Raw genomic sequence first — 25,472 nt, forward strand, 5'->3', positions numbered from 1 at the left:
AAATATGGTTGAATGAATGAATAAGTCAATAGGTATGATTGTTCCTTTCTGGGATGAGGACAATGTGGTAATCAGCCAGGCCTTGCCTCCTTCCCCTGGAGGGAAAAGAGGTTAGATCCCTGGATGGGGCTGTGACATCTCGCTGTGTCCTGGGTTCCGGGTCAGATGAGGACGCGCTCAGTAGCCTCCCGCTCTCCCTGACTGTTCCACTGGACATGGTGCCTGGTGTTTCAGCTGGCTGAAATCTCTGAGCAGGTGGCAAGTGGAGCATAGGTCTTTTCTTATGCTTAGCAGAGGAGCTCAGCCCAGGCTGGGGGTCAGTAAAGGGGGTGGGCTGTGAAGAACAAGGAGATACTGGCAAACTCCCCTGCTTTGGGTTTGCACAGTGGACGCCAGTTTTCTTAGACTCAGAGTGTGGGAATGTCCTTTGTTCTGATCCCTTGTCCCCTCCTGAAGGAAATCTGGTCAGCGCTGGCAGGGCCAGCAATGTGGCTGGCTACATTCTGGCCTGTAGGAGCTCCGGGACTCATCCTACCTTGGGGACCTCATTTCTCCGGACCCCTCTTCCTCCGTCAGTGGGGGCGGGGTAACACACTCTGGAGAAGCTGGCAGGGGACACGTGACTGACAAGTCTACCTGCGTAGCCCCTGCCTGACTCTTTCATGCCATCCACTCCCTCAGAGGAGCCTGGCACCTTGCATTGGCCCCCATGCAGAAAGGGGCATCGAGACACTGGCCTTCTGAAAAGTGATACAGTCACTGGGTCAGCCAGGCTACTTTTGGAAGATGGGTGGCAGAGGCTCCCTGAGCCAATGTGGCACTTAGGGCCAAAAGAGTTCATGGGGGTGCTTCTGGTGTCCTCCAGACCTCCTTTACTAAAGAGTGACCAAGGCCTCAAGAAAGGCACAGTTAGTTCAAATCCAACCCAGAGTTTGCAAGTAAGCCTGACTGGTGTTTCTAGGGACAGGAGATGATCAAGGAGTCAACCCAGCTTTAGAGTTGGGGGGAGATGGTTTTGTATGTTTTGTGGTAGGGAACAAACAAGGCAGGGAGGCTGCCTGTCTCTTCAGGAGGGGCGGGAAGTTTAGCTCCTTAATGTAGAAAATGGAAATGGGGAATGATGGAGCTCAGGGGGCCCGGGCCGTGAGAAGCCCTAAGTAATTAAATACATAACAAACAGGACAGGAGCACAGCCTAGCTGTCTCCCTCGGTTAATTTCACGCATCACTGAGCTCATTGTCACCCACCCTGATAGTGATGGTGATATTGGGTAGACCCCTTCTAGATCCACTGGCCCTGCACTGGGAGTGTCTCACAAGCCGCACACCCAGTCTCTACCAGCTCTCACAATTCACCATCCCGTTTTTGTGCAAATTAAGCGCTGGGCTGTGCTAATGATGCCTAACAATGGGCCGGGTGCTGTGAACTTCAGAATCCATCCAGGGAGTAGAAAGAGGAGTTCTCCAGCTCCCAGGCCGACCATTTTGGTCTTCCGTGATTCCTCAGTGGAGCACTGTGGTCACCACCTGCAAAGAAAAACAATGGGTCAGGGTGAGGCAGGGAACACAAAGCTTCATGGGAACAAATATCCCAGGGAATGGGGTTGGCTGTGTAATTCTCCCATACCCCTGGGGCTGTGGGTGAAGCAGATGTTTTCACTCTACTTCAAGGCAAAGCTGCTCAGCAGAGGTGCAGTGTGAGGGTCACAGACTCAGGTGGTGACCTTGACTTCATGTGAACGTAAACAGAAGGGCTCAGCCCAGCAGTGGGATGCTGAAGATGGATCCTGGGAAGGAGGCTTAACTGTCTCTGCCCATCAGAATCACTCTCCCCTTCAGGCAGACTCAGTGTCCTTAGCTGAGGAAATAAGGAAGATCTGAGGATTTTCTTTGGGGTGTAAAGCTCCCCCTCCTTGCTGGGTTTGAGGACCCATAATTCCTAGGGCCTGGGCACAGAGGGTGCAGGAGGAGCCTGGTAAGGTTTCTTGGTGTCTCCTGGAGAGAGAATGTGTCTTGCTTTTTTTTTTCCTTTTTGCCTTTGTCCCTGTGTGAGCAGATGGGCCTCTTCCACGTGGCCCCTCCTGGCTGAACATTGTGGGCTTTGATGCTGGTGGGAGAAAGAGACAATCATGAGATACACAGGAGCAGCCACAGAGATGCAGTTTGGCTGACAGGCACTGCCTAGCCAGCTGTGACCCAGATGGGAGACCACGAAGATTTATGGCTCTCCCTGCAGTGTGGATGGGATAAGGTGCTGCTTTTCTGGACTCTCTCTCTCTCTCTCTCTCTCTCTCTCTGTTTTTTTTATAATCATTGTGTTGTTGAGAGTCCTCTTAGCAGTTCTGAGTATACTGTTAACTGGACATGTCTAACAATGCTATCCAGCAGATCGCATGCCTAGCAACTGACACTTATTTAACAGCAACTTGACTCCTGGCAGCCACCATTCCACCTCCTGCTTCTGTGAGCGTGACTGTGTAAGACCTCTAATTCAAGAGGAATCCGGCCATCTCACGTCTCAGTGTTTATCCAGAAGACTGGACCCCAGGCTCTCCAAAAGGATGTATGCACGCCATCTTCAGATGGTCCAGAGGGGGGAAAAAAGGCAACGGGCATGCAGTGATAAACTATTGTTGGAAGTCCGGTCTTCTGTGACTGCATGGGGACATGATGAGGTGGAGAGGAGGCAGAGGGAGAAGCAGTGACAAAACGTTTTGGCCATGTACAGGGTACCAACCCCAAAGAGAGTCAACGAGAAGTGAGAAAACCAAAATGGCAAATGTTCAATACCCCAACCAGCCACTGTTTTGTGGGTGCCCCACTGTCATCTCTCTGCACCCTCTGCATTAATAGATTGCTACCATTGCAGCAGTCCAGGTCTCTAGGTGGCACAGATGAAACCAGTTTGCTGGGGCAGAGGGGAGCTGTCTGTGTGATGGGCACCCACGTTTAGCAAGCTCCACTCAGTAACAAGAGCAACTGGACATATCTCCACCCCAGCCCCTTCTGAGAGCTCCTCACACTTTTTAATCAAATCTTCCATTTCTCCAGGCAACAGACACCAAAAGGCCCTGGCCCATGGGTGGTGAAGATGCTCCAGCCACTACACAGAGCTGTTTTCTGTTCGGCTTTCTTCCAGGCCTGGTAATTACCAGCCTGTCCCCAGAGCGTTCTGTTTCTTAGCACCGGCTACTAGAAAGCCGGACAGTGTCGATCCAGTCTCTCTACTCTGTGTTTCACTGAGCAGCGGGTAAACCCAAGTGCTCAGGGTCTTTTGGGACGTGGGTAGGATACTCATCCATCAATAAGGCTTAATGGGTGCCCTGCGTGCCAGGTGGAGAAAAGGGATTCACAGCAGTAAAGGAGGGACAAGGCCTCGGGTATAAGGTTGGAAACAGTAAGGCAACAAATCAAACTATTTCTGGTGGTGAGAACTACTGGAGATCATACAGGAGACAGACAGGAAATGCCTCTCGGCTCCCCAGCCAGGTGAAGAGAGGTTCGCATGTGTTCTGTGTGTGTATAAACACACACTGTGCCCAGGCACGCACTGGCACATTGCCTGGGCTTCAGCTTCGGGAAATTTACAAGGAAACTACATTTTTTTGTAAATCAAATTCCATGTCGATGCACTTTGATTTCTTGCTATTTAAAGAAGCCTCATTGCGAATCCTTTTGTGAAACAGATGATCACCTCTCCCATAAATAGCAAAGCTCATGTGTCTGCTTTCAAACATGGGAGCTCCTGTCTGTTCCCGTGTGTGTGTGTGTGTGTGTGTGTACGAGCTTACGTTCGCATTCACTCTGACACATAAAATGATTCTCCACGCATGCATGTTTCCCCTCTCTCCTTCCAAGACTTAGTTGTGATATGCTCATGCAAAGGGCGGACTAGAGCACCTCAGAGCTCTAGCTGAGCATTCTCTCTTATTCCTCCTGGCATCTCCCCACCATTCCTGATGGATGTCGTTGATGCGTCCACGTCAGGAGGGCCCCAGAGACCCCAGGCTAATCGAATGGAAATCGTGCCTGCCGCTTGCCTGAGGGAGGAGGACTCTGTTCCACGCTAAAATTGTGGTTGGATCTCCTTGGAAAAGATCAGTGGAACCTCCCAGGGCATGGCCTCCTGTCTGTTCCCTGCATGGAGTTAGGTCCATTCGTTTCCTTAGCCTCCTATAAGCTGACGTAGAGGCCAGCCCAGAAGCCTCTGTAAAGATTCTCTTTCATCACTTATTAATGATCCCCGGTCTCATCCTGAAATAATTAGTGTCAGGATATTTTCATTGCATGCAGTTAATTGCCATCTGCATTACTTAACAACCCAGGGCTCTGGGGAGTGACCTGGATGTCCCTTGAGGATGGCAGGGACCAGGTCTGGGTCATGGTGCTGGCCTGCCGCCCCAGCCTGAGCTGGGGTGGGATGGGAGGCAGGAGCTGGCCTCTCTGCACAGCCTTATCCTCCTGTCTCCAGCTGGAGAGAAGTGCTTAGAACGGGCTTCCGGGATGAGGAGGAGGAATGGAGATGGTCTGAGCAGGGTGTGTAGATTTCCAGGAGCCCTCTCTGCAGCATCCAGATTGAGAGAATGAAGCCCTTTGTGTTCTGGCCCTTTGACTCCATAGAAAAAAGGTCTGTGCTAGGGTTCGGCTGTGAGTTGCTGGGGGACAGGGCACAGGAGAAGGCAAAGCATTTGAGCTGGGGGAGGGGGAGGAAGAGGAAGTGGTCAGGGAGAGGTATGTCCATCGTGTGGAGACAGGGAGGAGAGAGAGAAGGCAGCTTGGAAGAAGTATTCCGGAATCATCACCATCATGAAAGCTATCACTCATTGTGCACCCACTATGTGCCAGGCACCCTTAAAAGTTCATGTGTCATACTGTAGATATGATTATTGTCCTTTATTTTATAGGGAGAAGAAATTAAAGCCCAGAGAGGCAAAGTGTTAGATACAAGATCATCCAGTCCATAAGTGGCAGAATCCAGATTTGAACCCGTTCTATAGCTGCTGGTAATAACCAATAGATCTTTTCTTCTAAGCAAGTATGCATTGAGCACTTACTCTGTGCCAGACACCATTCTATGCACCTTATCTGGGGGCTCCTCATGTAGCAGCCCCACTTTACAGAGGAGAAATGGAGACAAGAGAAAGGTCAGCTGATATCACACAAGGCCACGTTGAAGAGTGGAATGAGAACTTGGCCCCTGCAAGGGTCATCTGCACCTACAACACTATATACGATGGGCGGGGTGGGGGGTGGTTCAGCCACCAGAGTGAGGGCAGAGGTAAGAGGGCCCCAGCCCGGGCAGTGTGAAGGGCCTTTGGGAATCTTCCGAGGCTGGAGCAGGACCTGGGAGGGGCTGTCTCCTTGATGACTCCTGTGGCCTAGTTTTGAGGCTGCTGCCAGGTAGTGGGTCCTGGCAGGCAGGTTATAAATATCCCAGAGTGACAGCCAGGCCTTCATTCTGACACTGATGGGGATTAAGCTGGATGTGAGCCTCAAGGTCATTGGCACGGCCTTGGCTTCCGCTGCTCTGGAAGGGGTCCAGATGACAAGAGGGAATGGACTCCATCAGTGGCCTTCCCTTTTCATAGGGTCCCAGGGCTGGGCTCCTAGTTCTACCTGGCCCTTCTCTGTCTACCCCTAGCCTACCAGCTGCAGATTTGCTCAGCTAGTCTGGGCCTGGGAGCCCCTAGACTGTATGTCTTTGGTGGGGACAGTGCCTGGCCTGACCTGGCTTGCCAGGTGCTTCAGCCACACCTCTTCTGCCAGCACGTATCCCTGCCTTTCCTTGTGCGGCTGGGTTAGACATTGACTGGACACTGACCCAGGGAAGCTGGGCCCAGCTCTCGGGGGACTGTGTGTGTGCACACATGTGCACGTGTGTATCTCCCTTCTGCTTATCAAAAGGACCTTTTAGGAATAGCAGTATCTCACAGCTGAATGAGACCTAGGGATAAACAGACTCCCGGACCCAAGGAGACTCAGTGGGCCCTGGGATCCGAGTTGAGACTGGGAGTCGAGGGAATGGTACCTGGAGCAGTGGACAGTACCCACTCTGGGTTAGGACAGATGGCTGTGTGGGCCCAGGTGGCAGAGGCAGGAGGCGGAGTCACACCCACAGCCTTAATGAGACTCACCCTAGGCTGGCACCCGCTGGCCCAGAGGGACTGACGAGTGCCAGGTTTACTCTTTGTGGTCTAGCAGTCCCCGCCATCTGTTTCCCCACCTCCACACGTCCACTGACTCACGGGAACTGCAAGAAGAACGACACTTCCCAGAATCCCCTGTGCCTATCATTCTGGCTGTAGTTGGTTTTTCCAATCCCTGGCAGAGGCTGGCCCTCTGTGGAGGTGCCACATTCTGGGCAGGCTCCTGTTGATGTGAGAACATAGCTGATCTTGTCATAGCCCCCCCCCATGTATAGCCCCTCTTCTCATTTGGTGACCCCCATTTCCCTCTAAGTCCCCTTTGGTATGGAGGTACCTTGGGCACCTCTGTGTTCTATGTGGAATGGTACAGGACAGCCCAGGGATAGGGAGGGAGTGGAGGGAATACCAGGCCACAGGGAGGAGAGGCTACACTCAGACCCACTGAGTCAGACTGTCATGGTGGCTAGGGGTCAATTGCCAACAGGGCCTCAGTGACATGACGCAGATGCTGGAAGCACATGGCAGACATCCAGCAGGCCCCCTGGAAGGTAACCTAGAGCTGCCTTTACTCAGAGCCCAGGGCTACTCTCCTGCCAAGAGCTGAAGAGAACAGAAAACAAATGCAGGTCGGGGCCCAAGACCCAGCTGCGGACAGCATCCTGGCTCAGCCAGAGAAGAGCAATGCACAGCCCCTGCTCTGCCAGGCTGGTTGGAAAATTGAGGGCTATCAAGAAGGAATGTTTCCTGGCAAAGGTGCCATGGCCACTGTGGACTCCCCAGAAATATAGCTTCTACCACTTGCCAGCCTCCAGGTGGTGGGGGGGTGGCCTAGGCCCTGACCTTGGCCCTGGTACACCTGCCAGACTAAGTAAGGCCCAGCAGAAGAAGAGGCTGAGCCTCCTGTTAGATCCCCATGGCACTGCCACACACCATCCTGGTAACAAAGCCGGGTATGAACTGCGCTGTCTCAGGCTCTTGGCTTCTGCCTCTGATTGGCAGAGGCTGCTGCCAGTCAGAGTTGCTGACCTGAAGGTTCTGTCCCACTGAGTCCCATCAGGAGTGGCCATCTACCCAGTATTACACTATCCCACTGGTTCAGACGAGAAAGAACTGAGCTCTGGCAGCTTGTGGCCATGACCACGTCACAGGTCTGACAGTCTGTGAGCCCTGCTAGTGCCACCGGGTCCTCTCTGCAGCCCATTCTCACCTGACAGGGCTGAGTGGTAAGGAGTTAATGTAGATAATGCTACCTTTCCCTTCTGGATTGGCTTGTCAGACATTGAGTGATTTTTCTCTCTTTTAATTCTTTCTCTCTCTCTCCTTTTTTTTTTTGTAATCCTTCTTCCCTTTCTTCCAATTTAAGCCCGTCACTGCTCTGATATCATCCACTGACATTTAAGACCCAGTGCTTTCTAAAGGCAGAAAGACAACTGGCCAACCTTGGATCTTGAGAGGAGCAGGGAGGAGAGGGAAGGCCCCGGGGGCTGGCTTTCTGCACTGGCCCTTGAGACTTAGATCTACCCTGGAATGATTCGAGGCTGGAGGGGAAGGGCTGCTACCCCATCTGTGGTCCAGCATCTGCTTGTGACTCCTCCTTCCAGCCGGCCTGGGCAGAGTGACACGCAGGGGACATGATCCTGTGCTTGGCTTGGTTCACACAAGGTGGAAGGAGGCCGACTGGTAGCATCTGTGTGCTCAGACGTTCCTGGCCCCGGCCACTGCCTGCAGTCTCATGGGCGACCTTGTGACTTCCACACTTAAATGTCAGGGGCAGCACTGACCTATGAATTACACCTCGTGAGAACTGGTTTATCCTCGACTCCCCTCTCGGAGCACTCCAGGTGACTGAGGGGCTGGGTGTGGATTGGAGCCACCAAATCGCTGGAGATGCTGTCCAGGCCACCAGAGAAGACCTGGGATTGTACCCGGGGCCTCAGACACCATCTGATCTGAAGCAGGGCATCTGCCCTGAGGCAGGCATTATCCTGAATGTAGAAAAGAAACCACTCCCTTCTCTATAGGTCTCTATTTTTGGTGGACACCAAGTGTTTCATGCTCCCCATTGCCTCAAGTTAGCACACAGCCTGCAGGTGAAGGGCCTAACCCCCAAGAGGTCCCCTACCTCTGCAGTCACAGTCCAGGTGAGCGCCTGAGCTTCTGCAGGACCCGCTGTAACCCTGAGTTCCAGGACCCCCTTTTCGTAGTAGGAGAAAAGCGTAAGACAGAGGATGGATGTGGGCCAGGTGGGACTCGGAGCTTCCAAGTCACATTCATGTTTCCAAGTACTCGGATGTGCTCACCAACAAGAAGCTCTCTGGGTCCTGCCACTGGGTTTCCATTTTACTTTTTCATGTTGTTTTCATGGCAGTGTCATGGGCTCTAATCAGCACGGCCCCTGGTCATGGCAGCGTCCCTTCCCCTACTTCATTAAAGGTGAATGGCTGCATGCAGACACAGCGGGCAGAAGAGGTGAGTAAAGCAGTCCCCACCCCATCACCCCCTGAGGGCTTACAGTACCCCAAGCTTCCTGGTTTTTAACCCTCTGGGCGGCTAGAATGGTCTCCATTCTAGACTAGCACCAACTGGGTCTCAGAAAAGGTTCATTATCCCATGCTGTACCACTGACAAGTGTGAAACGAGTCTTTCTTAATCTTCTGTGCATTCTCTATGAGCTAGGACCCCCCCTAAGCTAGGGGGGTTTTCCCACACAGGAGATCACCCACACTGCCACTCTGAGATGAGTTTACATTGATGGGGAGCAGGAAGGGGGCTTGGCCAGGGCCTCCTGGCTATGTGGACACTGGAGCTGGGGATCCACTGGAGTGTTCAGCTTCTAACACTGCAGTCCTCCCTGGAATGGATTTCCGGGAGGCGGTGGTGAGAAAGGCCCCCAGAAGGTGGCACCTTAGCAATTCCCAGCTCTGCTCTCCACATTTGGTTTGAAGTACCGAGCCCGCTGAACTCCATCTGCTGGAGGGGTTTCTGCCTGCAGCCATCTCTGACAGACGCCGCTGAGCCCCTCAATCCCAGGAGTGATTCTGTCTCACGGATGAGAGCCTCCGACATCTGTACCTGTCGGGCAACAAATCCAGATTCACGCGCTCCCTGTCTGCTTATCTGCTTAGAGATGCACAGGGCCCGATTAGGCCTGCAAACCTGCTGCTGCCTGCAGATCCTTTTAGCACAGAGCCCAAAGAGAAATACAAGTCAAGAATAGATCATTCCAGAGAGGATGTGCAGGGAAGCTCTGGCATAGAATGGGGTACTGTAGTCTGTAGGATGGCATCTACCTAATACAAAGCAAAGGAGTCTGTCCCCCAAATCTCCAGTCTCCCTGGGGTCCTCAGCACAAAACTTTTGCATGTCTGGGGAGTCCCTTGAGGGCACTTTAGTCTTAATGGCCTTTGAATCTGAGCTTGGAAAGGAGGAAGCACAGACAGCCATGAGAAGTCTGCCTGTGAAGAGCAACAGAGGTGCCCTGATACTGCATCACACCTTCAGAGCTGATTGCTTCCTCACTTCGTGTCCTCTTCTAACCAGCAAACTTATCTAGAAAGGGGTTTGCCTAGGGGGTCCCCACTAACTCTTCTCCAGGGGGGTCTGACAGCTCCCTAATAGAAGGTAAGCTACTGGTGGAAAGATGCCAAAGGTATGCATTAATTATCTGCTTTCTTCTAGGGCTCTGCTGTGCTGAGTCCTGCCCCTCTTCTTTCTCCTCCCTGTGATGTGATGATGTCACAGCCCGGCCTGGTGGCCCACATTGAGGTGGGTGATCTCCAGCGGGGTTCTTTTGGAATGCAGAAACCGGTGTGGTGAAATTATATTGGCCTCCTCACCCAGTGCACCAACAGGCACAGATGGGGGAGGCTGCCTCTGTGAGTTTCCGATCTGTAGCTTTCTGCTCATTCGATTGCAAACTTTCTTTTATCAGCTCTGCACCTCTGTCCATCCTTCCTCATGAAGAGACTAACCAGGACCTTGCCCAAGGCCACATGTAAATCAGAACACAAACACAGACATGGGCACCGCTGCTGGCTCGGACCAAGGGTGCTGGAACGTGGGCTATGCCATGTCTACTTGTAGTAGGAATAGTGGACGGGGAGGGGGTGGTGGAGGAAGGGTCCAGATCCCCACCAGTAGTCAAAGCTGGCATGGCAGCGCTCAGCCCTGGCACCATGAGGGTCTTTGTGGCCAGGCCCACTGAGGGCAAGAAGCAGGCAGGCCTCTCCTTCAGGCTTCTGGCCCTCAGGGGTCTCAGGAGGTTGAGATGTCCCGGAAGTCTCATGTGCTGTGCTGTGCTGTGCTGTGCTGTGCTGTGCTGTGTGTGTACCTCGCTTTCTCTATCTCTCAACTTCTATCTCTGTGTTTCTCTGCTTCACTCCATCTCTTGATCTCTAGGTCACCAAGCTGTGCTGGAAAGGGGAGAGTTGGAATAACTTCTCAGCCTTCCCCACCGTGTCTGCGCAGGGAACATTATCTTAATCCAATGTCAGCTTGTTCTCGGCTACTCCACTGCCGTGAATAATGGGTGTCCAAGTGGACTGGAAAGACAATGGGATGAACAATGTCATGCGTGCCAATTCCAGCCCTCTGCAGAGGTAGGGAGCTCGCCTTGCTCTGAGTGCAGAGGGCAGCCTGCCATGACCCATACCTGGGATTTCTCAATGAGAAGCCTTGCTGAGGGGTGTGTGTGTGTGTGTGTGTGTGTGTGTGTGTGTGTGTGTGTGTGTGTGTGCAGGAACTAGAAACTTGCCTGCGCACCCTCTTGGCTCTTTCAGGCGAGGGCAGCCAGAGATGTTTCAGAGGATCAAGGCCATGAGACCCCATTTCTCTTCTACAGGCACCAGAAGACGTTCCTTTGGTTGATGACTTTAATCTCAGGGTGGTAATCCAGGGGTTGCCTGCTCACTAGGTTTCTGATATCTGCCGTCTTTCCTGTCTATAAAGAGAGCTGCAGTTCAGAGAGTTGGGAGTGGCCCTGTTGCAGTTTGCAGAACCCTTCTCTGTGTGTAGACTGCCAACAACTAGAGTGAGGATTGCTACTTTTGTCTCTAAGAGTCAAAATAAACGATTCTGCTAATACCCTTAAGGCCTTTCTGCTTCCCACATCCTAGCCCTAACTTGAAGCTCCCCCTCTGCCTGTCTGAGGTTCTTCAGCTCTGTTCCCTTAACTACCCAAGTCTAAGGTCCTGTCCAAGATGTCATGGCTGTGCCCAGAAATCCCTGCTAATTAGCCCCTAATCTGACCCTGGGATCTAGGGGAGGGGGTGTAAGGATACTCTGGGAGGGGACGGGAGGGGACGCTGGGTTGACCAGCAGCACCTGGTGGGTTGTTCTTGTCTATGGCAAGCTTTTATAGCTTAGGGCTAATAATTCTCCTCCAGCTTTGTATCCGGGCATCCTCTTGTTGGTTTTGTTTGCATGCCTGTGGTGCGGATGATGGGACGCAAGCTGTGGTTGTTTAGTGGTTTTAACTTTAACAGCTTTGGTAATGTAGCTAAAGCTTGTTCAGCTTCTTGCATTGTTGGTACCCGATGCTCAGGCAAAACACTGCCAGGTCATCTGGTCATCTCTCCCACGGGGCAGGCTGCAAACACCCAGGCCATTCGGACATTTGAGGATCTCTGAGGGGCAGGGGATGGGGTGGACTGTGCTTAGTGACTGCTGTGCCTCCTGACAGGACTGCCCTACCTCAGTTTCCTTTTAGTGCCCATGAGAACATCGCATCACACAGAGCTCTGGAATTGCACATTGTTAATGCCACTTATGACAACCAGCCAGGGACGGAACATTTGCATAAAGTGACAGTTCCCTGAGATGGTAAGAAGTAGGAAAGGAAATCCGGCTTCAAAATTGTTTATCAGGTGGCTCTTTGAGGTCAGGCACATCAGAGCTGCCAACTCTGGACTCACTGCTCTCCCTCTTGTACCACTGTGCTGGCAGTTTTTAACTGGGATTTCAACATGAACTTCTATTTCTGGGAGCATTTCTTTGTTCTCAAGATAGACAGTGCCCTGGGGTACAGAGTCTCCAGAGACAGGTTCTTGAAATGGTCACTGGAGGGGGTGCGGGAGAAAAGATGCCAACGTCCACAGGTATGCATCCTCTGACCCCTACACACAGACCAGAGATGCTCTTCTCTTTCCTTCCTTCCTTCCTTCCTTCCTTCCTTCCTTCCTTCCTTCCTTCCTTCCTTCCTCTCTTTCTTTCTTTTTTTTTTTTTTTTTGCGGGTCATGGGGCTTGAAGTCTAGGCCTGAGCGCTGTCCCTGAGCTCTTCAGCTCAAGGCCCCTTGAGCTACAGCCCCACTTTCTGTTTTCTAGTGATTAATTGGAGATAAGAGTTTCACGGTCTTTAGTGCCCGGGCTGGCTTTGAACGGAGATCCTCAGATTTCAGCCTCCTGAGTAGCTAGGATTACAGGCGTGCGCCACTGAGCCCGGCTATGCTCACCTATTTCATAGGCCAATGTTCATTGTGTGTCAGGTGCCAGATGAGCAAATGTGGGCCTGTCCCCTGCCCTCTGGTAACTTGCATTCCAATTGAGCAAAAGGCAAACATTGATGGCAAAAGGCAAAAGGAGACATTGATGGGCGGGGCAGGAGAAGTACTTGTGGGAGGTTTTACAAGGGTGGCAGCTCGTTTGCAATTCCAGCAGGACTGGTACAGGATGTGGTGTTCCCGATGAATGTTCCCTGTGTCTGAGATGCTTCCTGCTTTCCAGTTTGTTCATTCAGTTCTTCAACAAAGGCCTTTGCATGTCTGGAAGCTCTGACTGAGGCCTCTGCTCTTCAGCTCCTTTGAGGAAGGAGCTTCCTGGCTTTTCAGCCCTTGTTCTCACTTTCTTTCCTAGTATCACAGTCTGAAACCAGCCAGGCCCCCTCCCTGTGTCCCTCCTGGACCTCCACCCTCTCAGCTCAGCCTGGCTTCCTCCCACTCATTCCTCCCCTGCCCCCTGCTTTGGAAAACTCCAGCCGCCTGGCCTATTTCCCCTTCACAGCAGAGCCTGAAACCAAAACCGGCTGTTGTAATGGCAAACTAAACGATGGCCTAACACTCAGATCAATCTTTCTGCGCAGCAACTCATTATTCAGGTTCTGATTGCAGGGGTTGGAATTAGGAAGAGTTTGTAGAGAAGGTCTTGCTGCCCACAGGGGAAGCGAGGGGAGGAGCAGGGGTGGGGTTGGAAGAGAGAGCTTGAGTCCACATGGCTGGGCTTTAGGCATGGGTTGCAGGTCCTTGAGAACAGAGGCATCTGGGATCACCTTTGCAGAGAAACACAGGCAGAGTCAACAACAGGTTCTGGGGCTCCAGGGTGCTGCTTTATTAGGATTAGAGCTGCAGTTCTGAGTAGACCCAGACCACAAAAGCAAGGGCTCCCACTGGTTGCCTACGTGGAAGCTGTGGTCTCAGAGAATGGTCTCCAACCACTTAAGGGTGATGCATAGAGAACAAGCATAGCCTTTGTATAAAAACAGGTACAGAAGAGGAGGGGAGCCCTGACTGCCCCCAAAGCAGTAGACTAGTCCCAGACAAGGCTCACAGTACCCACATGCGTGGTTGAGAAAGGCCTCCCTCTCTCAGGAACCCCTAGGCTTTCTGGGAGCAGAGAAGATCACAGTGGGTTTAAAAAAATATCGAAGCAGTGTTATTTGAGAAACTTTTTCCTCCTGATGCAGCTCATCCATTCATTTATTCCTTTATTCACTGAAGATACATTAGATAGCCTCATTTCTAGGGCACTGGGGGAAGGTCTTCAACCTCATTAGAACACTGTCAAATACTATTGATCAACATTGATGTTAATGATAAGCTTTGTTTTCCTTTTCTCCCCCCTTTTTGTTGGTCATGGGGCTTGAACTCTGAGCCTGGGCGCTGTCCCTGAGCTCTTCAGCTATGATTTTTTTTTTCTTTAACTAAGCTAAAATGTTAGGGCTGATAACTCTTAGACCTCAGCTGCTTTGGACAAAAGACTGTCAGGCAAGCAGCTGCTGGATTGCCCTCATGCCAGCATCGGTAGCTTTGAGGATTCATCTCACAGACACCTTGAGGAACCTATACAACCATCACGGCTGCTTGCTGCCAAAGTACAACTGTGCCCTGAAGGAAAAGTCTTGGCTATAACTATATCAAACAGTTGGATTTTTCTTTTGTACTGCAAGTATCAATGAACTTTCAATGAGCCTTCAGGAACTTCTACCGAGCTAGAGGGGAAGTATTTCCCCTGCTGGCCCAGCAAAAGACATGTGACTGGTGCAAATGAAGTTCTTCATTTACATGATTGACCACCCCATAATTGATAGAAATAGTCCAACACTATAATTGGTGCAAATAGACTTCTTCATTTGCTTGAGGGACCACACCATGACTGGAGCAGAGTCCTTCATTTGCATGAGAGATCACACTATGATTGGTACAAATAGAGTCCTTCATTTGCATGAGGTACCACATTATGATTGGTGCAAACAAAGTCATTCGTTTGCATCAGGTACTATACTGTGAGTGGTGCAAAGAGTTCTTCATTTGCATGAGGGACCACACCATTATTGGTGTAGGTAGTCTTTCATTTGCATAAAATGTCTGCTATGATTGGTGAAAACATTCTAGCCACACCCCCTTTTGGGCTGTGTACTTAAGCTGTTGGACTCACTGTTCAAGCCAGCTGGGAGACACTGTCCTGTGCTATCTTCTGGTGTTGTAAGTTAGTACCCTAGCAGGACCTGCCTGCTGCTGCTTGCTATTGTCTCCTGTCTCCACCAACTGCTGCTGGAAGCCAAGGATTGCCATAGCAGCTACATTTCCAGGGTCACTGGTAGTTAAATCCCAGAGGAGTCAGCATAAAAATGGTTTACAGCTGCAAATCTGAGGCCCCCTAAGTCCTGGATCAATAGACCCCTAGCTCTCAGGGTCTGGGGCTGAAAGCCTCTGGGTCTGCAGTGCAGCCCGTAGGCCTTGGGCATTCAAAGGCCCAGCATTGCCAATGCTAAGAGAACTTCTCTTTGCCTATCAAAAGATATTTAGCAGTCTCCTCTCTCAGCCTGTCTGCCCCAAGAGGATGCGGTCACAAGAGGAATATGTGGAAAAGCAAAGCTGAGGTTCTAATCCCAGATCTGTTATTTGGCTGGGTGGCTGTTATCATTTCCTCTGGGCTTTGGACCTGGGTCTCCTCTTCTCCCCGGAGGAGGTGGGAATAGAATAGGCAGAAGACTTCTCTGCAGCCCTGATACTCAGTGCCCCCAAGACAGGTTTGGAGTCTGGAGCCCAGCAAGCAGGAGTTGGAAGTAAATACAGATGTGTGTTATGGAAGAGAGTCAGGGAAAAGCGTGTGCTTCTGGGTCAAAGGTTAGAACATGGGTGAGAGAGCAAGAAAGAGCATGTGAAATTAAAAAGATGGTGGAGAGAATAACACAGAAAGACTGAAGAGACAAGACAGGGAGAGAAACAAAGAGAGGAAGAGAAGGAAGAAGAGAGGATTGGAGAAGACTATATCCTCTGAAGAGGAAGGAATTCCTTTCTGACTCAATCTACCCAACAAGATCTTTTCCCTTGGGGGCGTCTGCCACGTGCCCAGGGCTGTTTTAAGTCTGGGAGAACACAGATGAACGAGACAGCTGCTCCCTCCCATGGGAGAGCTCGTGATTGAGTGATGATGAGGAAATGGCGTTGTAATGAAACACCAGCCATATCAGTGTCTCCACCACAGGACGCTCCTCCTGTTCTGGCACTGGGAAAATTATCATTGCAGCAAAGATCATGTGCACTCACTAAATCTCCAGAGAAACCCCGGGAGGAGGGTATGGAGTGAAGGAATGGAGGCACATAAAGGTGAAGCAATTTTCCCCAAGACACACAGCCAACGGTGGAGCCAAGATTCCAATCAAAGCTAGGCCCAGGCTCTGAGCCAATGCTGAGGGTAGACTTCTGCATCCAGGCAAAGAAACTAGACATAAACCAATTAAAAACTGCCCCCCCAGACATGGACCAATAGAAACTGCCCCTCCTTCAGCCAGTACCCCAGGCGGGGTAGAGTAACTCACCTCCTGGCTTCACTAATCAATATACCTTGAAAGACAAGACAAAGGAATAGAGCTGGGCTCCGGTGAGCTTGGCTCACAATCTTACAGCTGGTGCCCAGCCATAACAAAATTGAGGTGCACTCATGCTTGTTCAGGGGGTCTTCTGAGCTCTCTACGTGCTAATGGTATGGTGGGCTGAGTCACAAAAAGCTGGAATCATGCCCCCGGTTTGCTCCGGGGAAACCTGCTCAGGGACTGTAGATACCGACTCATTGTGAGCAGGTTGGGTTACACGGCACACTCTGAATTGTGCACCCCTGCCTGCGTCCCCCACCCTTCACCTCTACCAGCCTCAAGTCAGAAATGGTCCAGAAATGAGGCAGGCAGGTGCGCTGTGCCCACCAGGGAGATCAAGCCAAGGACTGTGGGTACACAGAGCCATCATTGCTAAGTTAAAGTGGAGACTCAGTATTGTGAAAGAAAGCTATGATGAGCCAACCACACAGAAGGGCGGCTCCTTGACTTCAGGAGCCTAGGTTCCTTCCCTCTCCTGTCCCCATAGATTCAGCAAATAGATTCTACTTCACAGTCTCACATGGCTGCTAGGGCTCCAGACTTTGCATTCATATTCCAGCAGCAGGAGGAGGAGGAGGAGGAGGAGGAGGAGGAAGAGGAGGAGGAAAATAATAATAATAATAATAATAATAATAACAGAAATTGTGCCTCTCCTGTGTTAGGAAGGCTACACAGAACTCTCCTACCACACTTCAATTAAAACTCAGTGTACAGAACTAGCCATACAGATTTTGCTCAGCTGCAAGAAGAGGCTGGGTAATACAATTTATGTATGTGGTGAGTGAATACGCTGCAGAACTTTAGCCAGCTATCTCAATCTGATATATCCGATATCCATGTGATTATCCAGAAGGTCTGTTTTCCAAAACCAGGGTCTCAGAGCCACATTCAGGGATAGGAGAAGCTAACATGCGAAAGTAAATGGTCAAGGGCCAAGGCAGAAACTCTTAACAGCCGCAGTGTGCTGGGTGAGCTATTTCTATCTGTTGCCCCCAGGCCTTTCCCTTCCTGTGCTCTGGCCCTAGCTTCTAGAACTGGGTTGTGAGGCTAAGTTTTCCCAGTTGTGTGGTGTGGGGGCCAGGGGACAGGGAGAGAGGGAATGACATGCCCCAGGTATGTGGCCTGCAAGAGAGGGAGGTTAAGAAACAGACAGTGCCAGGTATTTAGACCCAAGATGAAGAAGCCTGCATCCTTGTCCGAGGAAAGCCACTTCCCAGCCCAGCCTAGGTCCCCACAGGTGGCAGAACCGGCCACTTGGCCCGGGGACAGGAGAGGGGAAGGATGTTCCTGGAAGCTGTCTGGTGGAAGTGCCCTTCTCTGCAATGGAAATGGTATTCTAAACAGGAGAATAGAGTTTGGGAGGCAAAACAAAGCTATTCCACTGAATAAATGTTCTGCATTAAAGCCGCCAGAATAGTGATGAATTAAACATCAGGTCTGAATGCAGGGAGATGCTGTGATTTATAATTGCTTTGAGCGGGAGGCAGCCTGTGAGAAAGGCTGAGGCTCCACCGGGGACCCCATTCCTCCCCAAAGCAGTAGAATCATGGAGAGAAGATGTGAGCTTCTTTCAGGGTAGGGAGCCTGGGGTGGGGAACTGGTGGGGGGATCCTGAAGAGAGGAGGGCTAGCTATTGATCCCAGTGCTGTGTGACCTAGGCTAAGTCACTCAGTGTCTCTGGGCCCATTGCTCCTTTGGAGGAGACAGTGACACCTACCTCTCCTTGCTTGGTTCCTGGGAGGATCGAAGACCATGGGTTTTGGAGAGGCGGTGTGCTGCTCATATTGCTTGCTTTCAGCTCTCCTGCAAGGCAGGGGTGAAGCTGGCTTCCTTGAAGAGTCTCCTGGCTTCTGTAAGGCAGTCAGTTCTGGAGGATGGAGAAGGCAGTGGGGGAGGAGAGCAGGATGGGTGGCAGGTTGGACTCCATGGGAAAAGCTCATAGCAGACGGGCCCAGCTCCCTGCAGCAGTGTGTGTGTGTGGCTGGGGAGATGGGGGTTGAGTTTGAGCTCACCTGAGGGGTAACACATGACTTCAGGTAAGCTACTTCAGGTCATAGTCATGGGTCTGTGTGAGGTGATTGATGAATCCATTGATTGGTGGATTGATTGGTTACACTGCCGAGGATAGAACCTAAAGTCTCTCACTTGCTAGCCAAGGGCTCTACCAATGGCCCCTCAACCCTAATCCTTTTGCCTTTACTTCTTTTTTTTTTTTAAATGTTTTGTATTTGAAATGAGTTCTCGATTCCTTTGCCTGAACGAGTCTTGACCTCCTGATCTTCCTACTTCGGAGAAGCTAGGATTAGAGATGCATACCACCAAGCCCAGCTCTTCATGCATTTTTTTGTGTGTTATTTTTAATGTTGCCTGGTACTCAGATACTCCTCTGTCATTGGTAGTCCTTAGTCAGATGCTAATACAGACCCCATCAACGAAATCAATGGAAAGAAGCCAACGGCTTTATCGGTTCCTGAACGCAGCTAACGCCTGCCGATTCATGCTTCCCTGTGCCTGGGAATCTACTTGGAGGGTGTGTGTGTGTGTGTGTGTGTGTGTGTTGTGAGAATGGGAAAGGGAGTCATGTCCAAATGGAGACGATGATTCAGAGGGTCTGACTATGAGCTGGGGTTTTACATTTCTCACCCAGCTCCCTGGGGATGCTGGGACAACAGCTCGGGCCGCCTTGCAAGGCAAACGAAGGCTGTGCGTCTGGCTGGATCCCCGCTGGCCTTTCCATCCTCCGGATCTTCAGCTATTTCTGGAAGCTGGTTGGGTTCCACACATCTGTGCTCCACTCTGTGTTCCACCCCCCACCCCTTCGGGCTGCCTCGGGAGACTTCCCTGGGAGGGGAGGGGGGTTGGGGAAGGGATACCCAAGAAGGATGAACCTTAATTTGTCAGCTGACAGGACTTTATCAGCTTGGGGAAAACCTCCTGAAAGGCCCAAGCAGTCTGTGTGGCCGGGCTGAATGTGATCTATTAGAAACGCCACCAAAATCCATCCCTAAAAGTCCCCACAGCTGAGGACAGGGAGGAGACTGCCTGGAGAGAGAGTCGAGTGGATGGGGCTGCCAGGGAAACTGTCCCTTCTGCCCCCTGACTTCCTGAGGTGAATAGGCCATCCCCTTGGAGTGGGTGACCCCCCAAGAAGTCAGCTCCCCAAGAGCCAGGCTTCCAGGCAGACAGCTGAGGGCTTCAGGCCTCTTTATCTAGACCATCATGTAGGAATGTCACACAAGCCCCCCACAGCCGATCAGAGAATGAACTACAGAAAACCTCCATTCCCTGTACTCAACAGAACAATCACAGAGATTTGCAACCTCACAAGGTCTAGAATGTTGTGTCTGCCACCGTCAGGTATGTGGTTTATATCAGGGACAAGAGAGGTAGGATGAGAAGGAATCTTTTTTTTTTTTAACTTACTCTCATGTCAATTTCTCTATTGTTTGAGTGTGTTAAATAAGGAGCCAAGCATCGCTTTTATAATGGGAGAAAATTCAGCTCCCTTTTGTTGTTTTGTTTAAGAAAGTTGTTGTTTGGTTTTGAAGGTGGTGCGTGAGTCCCCTGGCTATGGTGTCGTGATGGCACCTCTGGGAAGCTCAAATCATAGGATTGGGGTAGAGAGTCCTGGGTCAAGTCTCAGCTTTGCCCCTCACAGCTGCAGGGCTCAGGTCCTCCATCTGGGGGATGCCATACCCAGGCTATTAACAATGACACACACCGACGCCTTCCTGGGAAGGTGACACCTGCCCAGGTGAGGAGCAGGGCCCCTCTTGGGATATTTCTCTCCATCACTGGGCCCAGCAGGCTTCCCAGCAATCCCTTGCAGCCCCTTTGAGACTTGGCAGATAAAAATAGGTGCCTGACCGAGGGTGGGGGGGCTGGCGATGGAACTTCTTTTTTTCTTTTGATAGAAACTAGTTAAGACTCCTTCTGGGGGTCCCCTCTGACCTGTGTAAGGGAGCTGGAGGCAGGAACCTGGGTGGGAGGGAGGGAGGGACTGGCGCCCTCTAGTGACCAGGTATGGGGTAGCAGCAGCACCGGATGGGAGAGAGAGGGGGCTCCCTGGGGAGAAAGACACCTAGAGGGGTGAGTGAGGGGAGCAGGAACCCCGGGGTTGGCCCTCTTTGCAGCACAAGGCAGTGGAGCCTTCCTGAAGAGGCTGAGGCTTGGCTGAGCATGAGAAGAGCTGAGGAGGGGGTGGGGTGCAGGGGCCTGGGGCGTGCAGCTACTGCCCCGGGCAGGAGGGAGGCCAGGAGCCAGGATTGGCCAGGAGAGGACACCAGGCTTCCTCTCCCACTTCTTCCGCTTCACCAAGGAGGGGGCCATGGTTGAGATGCTGGCAAGGAATCTCCAGAGAACCCAGGCCCCCTCTCTGTCCGCATGGAGCCCTCTAGAAAGACTGATTGGCTCTCAGGGGCCTCCCAGGATACCGGGCCCCAGACCTCATCTTGATCATTGCCTCAGAGTGGCCAGGCAAGGCCATTGATAGGGAGGTCCCCAGAAGGCAGGCAGATAAAGTGTGGGCCCTACCCAGGCTCCAGCATGAGGGGTGTCAGCTCCACAGCCCAGCCCCCCCCATCCCTGCCCTCCCTCCTTCCTTCTCTTGAGCATAGCAGAGGATCCTATCTGCTTCATTCACTGCCCAGCTCAGGGGAAGGAGCTAACCTCTACTTCCCCCCAATCCCCGTCCATGCAGACATTCTGCTCTTCCTCCTTCCCTCTCTCTTCTGCTCTTGCCTTCTCCCTGGTCCTCCAGGGGCCCTTCTAGGGCATTCTAGGGCATTCTGCGCCTTGTTCTCGTTTGTGTAGGGAAAGCATGGGCAGGGGCATCCTGGGCTATCTCGGGCTCCTAGCCCTCCATGGCTTCTTTCCTGAGAACAGTTGCTGGACCCTGGTTTGACATTTTTCCCTGACATGGTGAGTCTCCTAGAGATAGAGACACAGAGGAAATGAGCTGGAGGGGTTGGGGGGAGAGATGCAGAAGTGGATGGTAAAGTCTTGAAGCCTCACTCTCTCCTAGGTCTTGATAAACTCCAAGCCCACGTGGTGACAGCCCATATGGAGCAGTGGGCACTGCCTGGGCCTCTTGTCTCTCACTGGTGAGAGGTCAGATGCCTCTAGGATCTCCCATCCCCCAGTTACCCTGTGCCTGGGTCTTGCTCAGACCACAGTGGGGTACCAGGGCCTGAAAAGACAGATAGCAACTGATCCAAACTCAGATTCCTCCCTCCAGTGCCCCCTATGTTTACCCCGGGCTCACTTCCTAGAGTTCAATTTTAATCTTCTATTTCTTTTTTTGGTTAGTCTTGGGCCTTGGACATAGAGCCTGGGTACTGTTTCTGAGCTTCCTGTGCCCAAGGCTAGCACTCTACCCTTTCAGCCACAGCTCCACTGCCAGTTTTGTTTTTTTCTGAGAAGTTTATTGCAGTCTCACAGACTTTCCTGCCCAGGCTGGCTTTGAGCTGGGATCTTCAGATCACAGTCTCCTGAGTAGCTAGGATTTACAGGTGTGAGCCACCAGTGCCAGCTTAACTTCAGTCTTTCTTGCTGCCATTAAGCCCATGGCCTCGGGTTCTGCCCTCCTCAGAGCTGGCCGGCTTGTGTTGTGTTCCTGTCCACTTGCGTGGCTCATCCCATTTAACTCCCCACCCCCAGGCTTTTCCTACAGCTTTTTTTTTTTCCGCTCTTCACCCTTTCATCGTTTCTCCTATTGGCTCTGGCTCCTCTCCAGAAACTCCCAGTCTTTCTGAAATGTGACAACTAAAATTAGCTTCCGAGAGACGGCCAAGCGCTGTGGGCCCATCATACCCCTGCCTGGCGTGTGCTGCTTCCTCTTTTCTGGGTCCTGTCCCGATGTGGAATGGGCTGGTGATGCCAAAACTGGTGGTTCCATGATCCTGGGCCCCCACATTTCCAAGGTTCAGGGGTGCTGATGCTCTCACCCCAACTCTGAGCCAACACCGGGACTGCCCCTCTCTCTTCCGCCACCAGTCTCAGAAGTAGCTTTTAGTCTTCAGGAAGAGGTCCGAGGAGCCGGAAGTCTGCTTGTCCCATCCAAGGGATGTCCTTGGAGCAGTCAGACTGACCTGTAACTTAATCCTTCCCCTGTTATAGAACCTTAAATATGTTGCCCCTGGCCTCAGGACTGGTTCATCTCTAGTCCCTTCCTTGGAACACAGTCTGCTGCCCTTGGTTTGCATCCCTGGCATCTGAGCCATGCAGGCTTTCCTGCGCTGATGCCACCAGCCAGGTCACCCATCCCGGTGGGCATGCTAGGCTTGAGGTATACCAGGCGTCTGTCTGCTTTCTTCCTGTATTGGGGTGGTTTCTGTGGCAGTCACCAAAATCTCCTCTGTGGCTGCAGTTCCTGTGTTTTGAACTAGCCCTGCCAACAGCCCCCCAATCCTTTCACACCAGGGAAGGCAGTGACTTCCGAGGTTATTTGTTTCTAGGTGACTGCACAGCTCTAGTTCTTGATTTCTCTTGCCCATTGGTTTATGTGCCTCTGCTATCTCCTTCTCTGGATCTCTCTTCTCCTGTTTAGACTCTGACAGATAAACCAGGTCCTTGGCTGGACTCAGAGAGAGAAGGAGGGAGGAAGGGAAGAGAGAACAGTGTCAACTGAGCTAGGGAATATGAAAGGTAGACATTAAGTACAAAGGCCAGGGCTCCATCCCAGCCCCTCTTTGTCTTCTCTCATGCACACACCAGGACCAGCTCTGGTAGATACCTGGCTTGTTCACACAGGCACAGCTGCGCCCTCCAGGACAGAAGAGGGTTTCTGGGGAGTCTCCTGTTGGCCAGGCCTGTGTTGTCTTATGATTTCCTAGCCTGGTGTTGTGGCCACTGCTAGGCAACGTTTCAGTGCACATGGCACTTGGCTATATCTCATAAATCACCTCGGAAGGCCACTGGCTTCTCAGCTAAGGCATCCAGCACACCTGCAGTGTGGACCAGGGACAGCCTGAGTTCTCAAACCAGAAATGACCAGTAGGCCTGGCCTCACCACTGTGGGAATAAGTAGTTGGGTTCTGTTTCCAACCAGGTGATGAAACTCTAGACGCACCCAGCTACTCTTGGACAGGCAGGAGACAGGCCTGGGGCAGGGGCTGTGGGAGAGGGCAACCATCATTAAATAGTAGAACACTGGGAGGTTGCAGAGTTGGAATCAGAACCGGGAAATCGTGAAGGGCCTTCCTGGTGACTCTTAATTCTAGATACACATCAGGATTGCGGGTGGAATTATTTTGAATAACAGACTGACTGACACCCACACATGCGCCCTTGTCTGGCTGCTTCAGACTCAGAGGCTGCCTAGGTCCATCTCCATGGATGAACTGGGCATGCCTCAGTTTACTGGCTCTTAGCTCCATCGCTGGCTTGCACAAGGATCCTGAGCAGAATCCTGGCTTCAGCCACTCAAATCAAATAATGCCGCTCTTCTCCCCAATGCATGAAAGAAATCCAATTAATGAATAGGATGCTGTGTGTTTCAAGTCCCCTCTACCCCCATAAATGTTTCCAGTCTTCCTCTCGTGGTGCCTGCTTCTTGCTGCCCGACTTACAATCAGCGGGAAAGCAACGCCAACAGAAAAATCTCACAAGCCATTGATCGTGTCTGCTTGGACAGCTAGTTTTTTTTTTCTTCTTCTTCTTCTTTTTTTGGTAAATCCACATGCTTGAGCTTACCTATTTTTTTTAAAATCATATTTCTAGCATAAATTTAATTAAGGGCAACATTTTGTGAAGCAATTTGAGCTTTAGTTAACTCAATCAGCTGTTTTCTCAAATCCTCTTTAGGACAAAGGAGACTGTGTGTAGATAAGTCAGATGACTCCTTTCCTGAAGAACCCCACCTTTTGGGGGCCCCCACCCCTACTAAGGAGTTAGGAGCCCCCAGACTCCTAGCCAGCCTTCCCAGGGTCCAATGGATATCAGTCCTGCTGCCGGCCAAGCAATTGGCCTTGGGGAAGCTGTTTATTCTCGGTGCCTCAGTTGCCTTGCATGGAGAACAGGGGTGGTTGGTCAAGAATTTAATAAGTCTAAAAACAAAAAACAACAACAAAAAAAAGAATTTAATAAGTCAGTGCATTTTTAGCTTCTTGCCAGCTGTACAGCACATCAGAGAACTCAGTGGGATTCAGACTTGGTGACTCCCAAGAGGCTGTGTTAGTCAAGGCAACTTTCTTAGGCCCATTCTTCATAAATTACTCAATTGTGCCTGTACCATTCTTACTTTACAAACATCCAAATCAGCCAGGAGCTAGCAGCTCATGCTTGTACTCTAAGCTACTCAGGGGGCTGAGTTCTGAGGATCAAGGTTCAAAGCCAACCTGGACAGGAAAGTTCATGAGACTCTTATCTCCAACTAACTACCCAGACAAAGCCCCAGAAGTGGGGCTGTGGCTCAGTTAGTAAAGCACTGGTCTTGAGTACTCAAGAAACTCAGAGACAGTGTCCAAGCCCTGAGTTCAAGTCCCAGGAACAAAACAAAAACATCCAAATAACATGGCAGAATATAGGACTGAGAAGTTAGTTATTTGTCTCTCTGTGGACCTCGCCCTGCCTAACCCATTCTACTTCTTCCTGCAGAGGAAGCAGCTTCCTGGCCTGCTGTATATTTACCTGGTGTCTTTGCCCACTTGACCTTGGCCCTGACAGTGCATATCCTGTTCTCTAGGGACTGACAATCCCATAGCCAGTCACAAAAATAAAGCACTGCACAGAGGGAGTGAGAGAAGGTACTGAGTGGTAACTGAGAGGAGGGAAAGGGTAGTTTCCCACGTGACCTGGGAAGATGGCAGCAGGAGAGACAGATGCCAGGGAAAGGTAGGCCCAGTAATTCTCAAAGCAAGTTCCACCAACAGCAGCCCCTGGATGCTTGTTTGAAGTCAAGTTCTCAGATTCACTTCGAATTGGGAGTCAGAAGCCCTAGGTCAGTGGTGTTGGGAGGTGGGGCAAAAGGGAACCTGAGATTTGCCAGCCCACCAGCGACACTTTGCACCCCAAAGCTTGAGCCTCAAATGGAAGAACCCATGTGGTCCTTCCAGGGAAGTAAGGATGGCTGTAGGTAAAGTGACTACAGAGGGGCTGACACAGGCTGAGCTCATCCTTGGGGAAAATGGATGAGTGAAAGGCCAGAGTGGCCATCCTCATAGTCATTTTCCCCGCAGGCCTGACCTTCAGTGGGGAGTCACATCTCAGCCCTCTCCTTTCACTTCTGCTGGAGGCAAGCG

Source organism: Megascapheus bottae, chromosome 22 (genome assembly GCF_031878675.1).
Source record: "Megascapheus bottae isolate mThoBot1 chromosome 22, mThoBot2.hap1, whole genome shotgun sequence".
Lineage (NCBI taxonomy): Eukaryota > Metazoa > Chordata > Mammalia > Rodentia > Geomyidae > Megascapheus > Megascapheus bottae.